The sequence below is a fragment of the Echinops telfairi genome, unplaced genomic scaffold, assembly GCF_000313985.2.
Source record: "Echinops telfairi isolate 266 unplaced genomic scaffold, ASM31398v2 ScPeMD7_2573;HRSCAF=3158, whole genome shotgun sequence".
In the NCBI taxonomy this organism is placed as follows: domain Eukaryota; kingdom Metazoa; phylum Chordata; class Mammalia; order Afrosoricida; family Tenrecidae; genus Echinops; species Echinops telfairi.
This window is the reverse complement of record NW_022106471.1, coordinates 671590-679072: the sequence shown is the minus strand read 5'-3', so window position 1 is coordinate 679072 and position 7483 is coordinate 671590. Positions and strand designations below refer to the sequence as shown.

The window sequence follows — 7483 nt, the reverse complement described above, 5'->3', positions numbered from 1 at the left end:
CAGCCCCGCCCCGCCCCGCCCCCGGCTCGGGGCTCCGGCGCCAGGCGCTCCAAGGCGGCGACCCAGCCAGCGCGCGTGCCGCCGCCGCCGCCCAGCACCCGCAGCTCCCGCGCCGCGGCGAAACGGGGAAGACGGACGGACCCACGGACCCTAGCAGCCGCAGCATCCTGGAGGAGTGGGTGATGGCAGGGAGGGCGGTGGGCTTATCCTCCCCGGGCTGGGGCTTCTTCCTCGCCTCCTCCCTGTTTCTCCGTGAAGCGCACAAAAGGGCGGGGACCGGGGCGCGCCTGCGGGCCGGAGCCGCGGGGGCTCGGTGGGAGCTGTGTTTGGAGGCTGAGAGCAGGTGGCCGCCTGGGCTCCACGGAGTCCCGATCGGGCCCCCTTTGTACGCCCACCGCGCGCGTCGTGCTGCCGCGCTCCCAGTATAACGTGTAATGCGTCCGTGCGCTAGCCGAGAACTGGGGTGAAGAGGCGGCTTGGTTGAAGGGGTGGCACGGCTAGCACGCAGTAGGTGCGCACCTCTTGTTTCTCGAGGGCAGCGACGCCTGGAACGCTCCCCGGGAGGAAGCGCTGGCTGGGGGCCCGCCCTGACCGCATCGGCCCTAACCCGAGCCCCCCACCCACCGCCCAGATACACACCCTCCGTCCGAGAATCCACTCGGGGCTGCTATTAGCCCGACTGGGACCGAACTCAGCGGCCCAGTTCCCAGTCCGGTAGAACGAGTGGACCCGCCTGTCGCCTCCGCAGCACCTGCTGAACCACAAAGGCCTCCGGCCGCCGCCCCTCCCAATCCCCCCGTTTGATCCCAGTGTAGGACCCCCCACCCCTCACCCCGCAGCATCCAGCTTGGCAGGCGAGCGACACTGGCGCTCTGGGCCTAGGGGAGAAGGCAGCCGAGTGTAAGCTGGGGAGAAGCCGGGACGCAGAGAGGCGAGCCGGAGGCCTGGGGTTCGAGCCAAGGTGGAGACGCTCGAGAGAATGGAAAGCCGGCTGGGGGCAGTCGGGGTTCTGGGGACGTAGGGCCCAGAGTTGGAGGAGGAGGCCTGGCCTGCGGAACTCGGTGCAGGTGGCCACATCTGAGGCTGAAGAATGAGGAGGGGAGATGGTGCAGGTGGCCACATCTGAGGCTGAAGAATGAGGAGGGGAGATGCAAGAGCGTGGGGATGGGGACCGTCTGGATTTGCAGAGGGAAGGCAGGTGGGAGGGGGAGGCCTGCGCCGAGTAGGGGGGGTCCCCTGGGGAAGGGGTGTCGCCGAAGGAGGGAGGGGCTGGCAGCAGCGCGGTGAATGTCAGACCTGAAGACCCTGTGCTCCAAGCTAGGGGGGCTTGGTGGCCCAGGTGGCCGACTGGGCGTGGCCCTCGGACCCAGGGTGGCGGACCCCGGGAGGGACCCGGCTGACCTCACGTGGAGCTTTGTCCCCAGCGGCCTGAGACACGCCTCTGGGGAGTCGCTCAGGGGTTTTGTGGGGATCCGCCCCAGCACACCCTTTTCTTCCCGGGCTGGTAGCTCTGCCCAGTGGCGTATGCTGCCAGGCGGGCGGCATGGGGGACATTTCCCGCCGGGAAGACCCAGAGAACAATAGCTACCGCTATCACCCGCCCGACCACGATCTGGGGTCCCCCTCCCAACTCAAGCGAGCCGTTTTCTGGGCAGAAAATACACACAGAGCAATCTCAGGACACGTGGGGACCAAAAGCCAGCTGTGCTTGCCTCTGTGGGGCTTGCGTGGGGTCGTCTAGCCCCGTCGTGAATTCCAGAGTGGGGGGTTGCGACCCGCAGCCTGTCGCAGCAGCGCGCAGCCCGGGCGCCTTCTGGCTGCCGCGCGCCCGAGCCGCGCCGCGCGGTTGACCGGCTGCGGAGACGTGGCTGGTTGGCGTGGGCAGTCCCGGGGCAACGCGGCCCCCTGAGACCGAAGGTCGCCTCCATCCGGAGTGGGTTGCCCACATCAGCCGGCTTTGTCTGCCAGGCGGCCTACGTTGAAGGGCTGGAGGCGGGTTGCATCTGGCCTGGTGCAGTGTGGTAAAATCTGAGAGAGGCGGCAGTGGTGACTGTCCGCTAAGGGCGCGGCTCTGGGTCCTAGATCCGGCAGCCTCGGGGGACCGGTGACCACACCCAAGACTGCTCCTCCTTTGCAGATATTGTCTGCTGACCTGAGACTGGGGTGGCTCTCTGATAGGAGGTGGCTGCGCCCGCGGGAAACGGAAACATTACAGGAATTCAACAGTTTCCCCTGTGTCTGTAGCCTAGCTCACCGTCTGAACGCCTTTCATTCAAAGCTGCAGCGCCTTGACAGGTACAATGACAGCCCCAAGCCAGGATTTTGCTTAACAGCTTTTCTTGGGTAATTAGTTAACTGACAAGTTAAAGGTGACTCGTCAGCGCAAAGCTTATTTTAAATTGACATTTATTTAAAGGGGTTGGGGGTGTGGAGGGCATAAGCGTTTTTTTGTTCCAGAGTGGAAGCAGCTTAGCTGAATCTCAGAACACCATAGAACGCAGCGATGACACACGTTTCCCATTATGCTAATGGATGCACACTTTGCCTCCTTTAATCCAGCCTTGAAGCACTGGGGGTTTTCTTTGATAACCAAGTGGGTGCAGGGGACTGTGATGTAACTGTGGTTGGCCCTCGCCCAGGGCAAGTGGTAGTTGACAGTCCTGAAGAAGTCTTGTCTGTGTGGTAATGAGTGGCTAAAGGAAAGCAAAGTGGACGATGTCTAGCTTCCCTTGGGTGGTACTTTGAAGAGGTGCCTCTCAGAATTTGCAATACCTCTGAATGGACTAGCTCGAAATGCGCCCAGTGGATGATATTTATATATCATCCATCATATATACATATATATGAGATGTTTTCACACACAAGGGTAAATGAGGCTTTGCTATAAAATCATTGAAAACAAGAACATCCAAATGTATGGTTTCTCGGTCTATCTGGGCCTACACATTTCTGAAGGTGCCGATCGCATCACTAACCCTTCTGTGCTCTTTGACCCCACGGAAAAACAATGGGCTTGGCATCCTGGAGGGATTAAATCATTTCCCTTTAAATGTTCTTTGAGTTTGGGGGAATATAGAGAAGTCTGAAGGGTAGATGGGTAAGGTTTCCCAAACAAATTCTCATAGGGCAGCCCTTCTATACTTGAGCAGGTGCATTGTGATCGTGGGGTGGGGAGGATTCCCTGCACACCTTTCCTCTCCTTTCTTTTTTGCCAATGCTCTTTTCTGTTTTCTTAAAACTTCTTCATAATGGGCCTCTGTGATCCCCCTGGATCCTTCAGGAAGATCTATCAAGATGGCCCTTGGAATTCTCAAAAAACAGTCACGGCGCTGAGCTCTGTGCTTTGAGTGACCCAGCAGAGTTCCTCAGAAGACACTGTTTTGATTGGACCCTTCTTTTGAAGCCACCCCAGCGAAGCTGAGACAAGTGTACTCCTGAGAGACCGTGTCCACAGCCACCCACTGGCCACAGAGGCACGCCTGAGTATGTTTGGCTTGAATAAACCCATACCTGTATGAACCAGAATCGTAGTAGCAATATATATATATTTTTTAATTTACCCTAGTTTATAAAAAGATTTATTCCAGGGATTGACTCAGCACGTGTGGGGGCTGGAAAGTCTAAAATGCAAAAGTCAGGCAACAGGCTGGAGATTTCTGCTGGCTCACAGGATGGAGACGGCAGGGATGCCGGTGAACCCCAGGTCTATGGTCAGACAACAGGCTGGAGACAAGGCAGAACTTTTGTCCCAAGATCCTTATGCTGGCAGGTCAGGTGATAGGAAGAGTCCAGAGAGCAGATGTACTGCCTAAGTATCTACGTCTGAAGGTAGATCACCGGCCCCGCCCCCTCCCCAATGAAGCTCCCTTTCATTGGATTAATTACACCATTTTGCCTGACAGAAGGTGATGGCATCGCATCGCATTGCAGTAGAGTATCTTATGGACCTGTTTAATGTTTAGCATAGTCATTGAGACCCACAGCTTAGCCACGTTTACACATACAAGTTTATGATATAGAAGGATCCCTGTTGGCACAGTGGTTCAGCACTCTGCTAAGAGGCAAAAGGCTCCACAGGAGAAAACTATGATCGCCTGCCTCTGCCAAGATTTCCAATCTTGGACACCCTCGACTCAGGCCAGTGGGGCCGCTGGGGGTGGGAATCCATTCAGCTGTTGTGGTGGGGTGTATGTGTATATTCAAAGTAGGTGAAAACCAGGAACCCCAGGATTAGATACTAGAACTCTCTGACAATGAAGAGCATGTCTGGTGGAAAAACATCCATAGTGAATACAAGGGGGCTTCCTTGTCTTTGAGGAAGACATAGTGGGTACATAGTGGCATAGTGGGTACGCGTTGGGCTGCTAACTGCAAGGTCAGCAGTCTGAAACCACCAGCCACTTCCCTGGAGGAAGGTGGACCTTTCCACTCCCATAAAGAGTTAGAGTCTCGGGAAACTCACTGAGGCAGCGCTACCCAGTGGTGTGGTGCCACTGGGAGTCAGAAAGGACGCGATGAAAAGTGAGTTTGGCTTTTTGATTTTTTTTTTCATTATCCTTTCATTCCATTTTCCCACACTGTTTGAAGTCCTCCAATGTTTTCATATTATTACACAAGGGCAACATGTTTCAGGAAGGAATGTTTTGTTGCTTTATCCTTTTTGTGATGCTTATGTAGATTTTTTTTCTATTCCCATAGAGATGTACAGCCTTGGAAACTCACAAGGGGCGGTCTACCCTGTCCTATAGGCTGGCTATGAGTTGAAATAGACTCCCCAGCCTGAGTCTGATTTGGGGCTCTGATCTTAATGCAGCTAATGAATAGATAGGAAATCATTCCAAAGTCTCTTTACCCTGTTTTAAAATATAGGACAGTGATAATTAACATAGGAATTTGTAGGGAACATTATGCATGTTTATGTATAAGCGTGAGAACAAATTAATACTTGAACAAAAAATTGTTTTTCCTTCCTATTTCAGCCCTTGAGATTGTGTGTAATTTAAAATAGATTCGACGCTATCATCACCCCCATCAATCACAGTATCGTTTTGCACTTGTTCCCTTGCCTTCTCTTTCCCCGGCCTCCTCCTCACCAGGGGGAGACGGCTGGCCCAGGACATTCCTAGGCTCACGTCCAGCTGCGCCACTCTCTCCATGGGTGAATCCTTACTCTGATCTCAGGGACTCAGTTTCTTCACCTGTAAAGGAAGGAAGAATGTTGTATCTACCCCATAGGGCTGTTTATGGGGATTATACCAGTTCAACACTTGGAGTGCTGAGAATGGGACCCCTGGGCTGTAGCGGCTGCATATTGGCCCGTGAGCCTGAAGGGCGGCATTCGAAACCAGCAGCCACTCCAGTTGAGAGTTCCAGTCTGGGGCACCCACAGAGGCAGTGCTACCCTGTCCTGTAGGGTCGCTATCAGTCGGCACCGACAGTGAGCGAGAGAGTGCCCAGAACAGGGCCTGACACTTGGTAAATATCTGTGATCTTTACCATTATCATCAACCTCCGTGTCTTCGTCATCGCCCTGCTAGCAAGGCAGCATTTTGATTGGGCAAGGAGCTATAGGGTCCCAGCTGTGGGGTCTCCACAGTAGGAACCGGCAGAAGGAATGGAACATTCTGAAGCACCACACTGGCTGAGTTGATCCTTCTGTAGCCCGGAGCACAGCTGTGTTCTCAGCAGCTGCCAGCTCAGAGGGGTGAGGGTGTTGAAGAAGCGAATGAGCCCGGCTTGGCCGAATGCTCCCTGTGTGCGAGGCTGGCCTCCACCCTTGGCTCCGGCACCAGCTCGAGGAATAGTTGGGTGCTGGTATCTGGAACTTTCCCCCTAAAGTGGTTCTATTTTGGGGTGGGGAAGATTGGTTGTATTTGGTTCATGGCAAATGGTTGGGAATAAGAACATCTCAGGTTTTCCATCTCTGAAGCAGGGAGTGTTCTATAGCTCGGCACCGTAGAAACATTGGTCTAACAAGCAAGTCCAAAGTCCTCATTCTGTGTGGGGTTGGGTTCTAGTTCAAATGTGAGTTAGATACTATTATTACCTCTACTCCACAGATGAGGCAGTGGTGGCACAGACCTTACCCCCTTCAGGAAGCAAGAGAGCTAGGCTGCAGGCCCACCTGTTCAACCCCACTCTAGGCTGCCCTGGTGGCGTAGTGGGGTGTGCATTGAGCTACTAACCTCAAGTTCAGCGGTTCAAACCCCTCAGGAACTCCATGAGAGAAAGGTGATGAGGCTACCCACTCCTGTAAAGATTTTTTTAAATCTTAGAAATCCAAAAAGGCAGTTCTACTCTGTCCTATAGGGTTGCTATGAGTCAGAATCGATTTGATGGCAGTAGGCACTTTTTTGTTTTATTTTTTTTGGTTTTCCAAGCGGAGAACTTAGCTGTTGTTAACTTACTGTATGCCCTCAAGCCGATTCCAACTATAGAGACCCTACATGCCAGAGTAGAACTGTCCCAGAGGGTTTCTTAGGCTGTCAAGTTTAAGGGAAAGGAGGGAGCCTTAGTGGCCCTGTGGGCTAGAGGTTGGGCTGCTACCTGTGAGGTTGGCAGTTCAAGCCCACTGGCCATTCCACAAGAGAAAGATGAGGCTCTTTGCTCTCTGGAGGATATACAGCCTTGGAAATCCTATGTAGGTAGGTCGCTGTCAGTCGGAATCGACTAGACAGACTGTTTTGTTGTTGTTTGTTTTTCATTGTTAGAGGATTAGATTGGTGAAGCAGCCCGGGGCTGCTGGTGGATTCAAACTGCTGCCATACTTGGGTTTAGTCGCCAAGTTGCTAACCCATAGGCCAACAGGGCTCTTCCTTCCTAGTGGTTATAAGGTTTACAGTAAGCTAAAGAACTTACCCAGGAGCCATGGTGGCACAGGGGTGAGCTATTGGGCTGTGACCTTAAAAGTCAGTGGTTTGAGCCTACCCTCTACTCCGTGGGAGAAAAACGTGGCGGCCCGCTTCCATAGTCAAACCCAAACCCAACCCACTGCCATCGAGAGGATTCTGACCCTGGAGGACAGCACAGAACTGTGCCCCACTGTAAACCGTGCAGAAGACTGGCGGCAGAGCAGCTGAACAACCTTCCAGCCTTGCAGAGGGCAGAGGAGCACGAAACCACTGTGCCCCCAGGGTCCTTCCATCAGGCTCCAGCCTGGGAACCCCGGTAGGGCAGTTGTGCTCTGCCTTAGAGATGGAAGGGGCCTCCGGGCAACAAGTTTTGCTTCTTTTTGGTAAAGATCTAAGCAGTGAGATGTCCCATTACAAAATGGTGCACTTTCCCATGTTTCAAATAGAATTTGCACACACATTCCCAGACCCCGCCTTAGCTTCCAGCACACAATAGTGCTCAGAGTAAGCACTCAGTCCAAACCAAACCCACTGCCATCAAGCTGATTCCAACTCCTAGTGGCCTGGTAGGACAGGGTAGAACTGCCCCTGTGAGTTTTACCAAGACTGTAATGTTAACGGGAGTAGAAAGC

At 53.9% G+C, this 7483-nt stretch overlaps 1 protein-coding gene across 1 annotated transcript in view; it reads left to right on the top strand.

Annotated features, from left to right (window-relative positions):
- The first annotated feature begins 137 nt into the window (after positions 1 to 137).
- DPYSL5 (dihydropyrimidinase like 5) overlaps positions 138 to 7483 on the top strand; it is a 99577-nt gene continuing 92231 nt past the window's right edge. Inside the window, exon 1 of the mRNA XM_045294081.1 lies at positions 138 to 175. The gene's annotated coding sequence lies outside the window, so the exon portion shown is untranslated. The remainder of the gene's footprint in view (positions 176 to 7483) is intronic.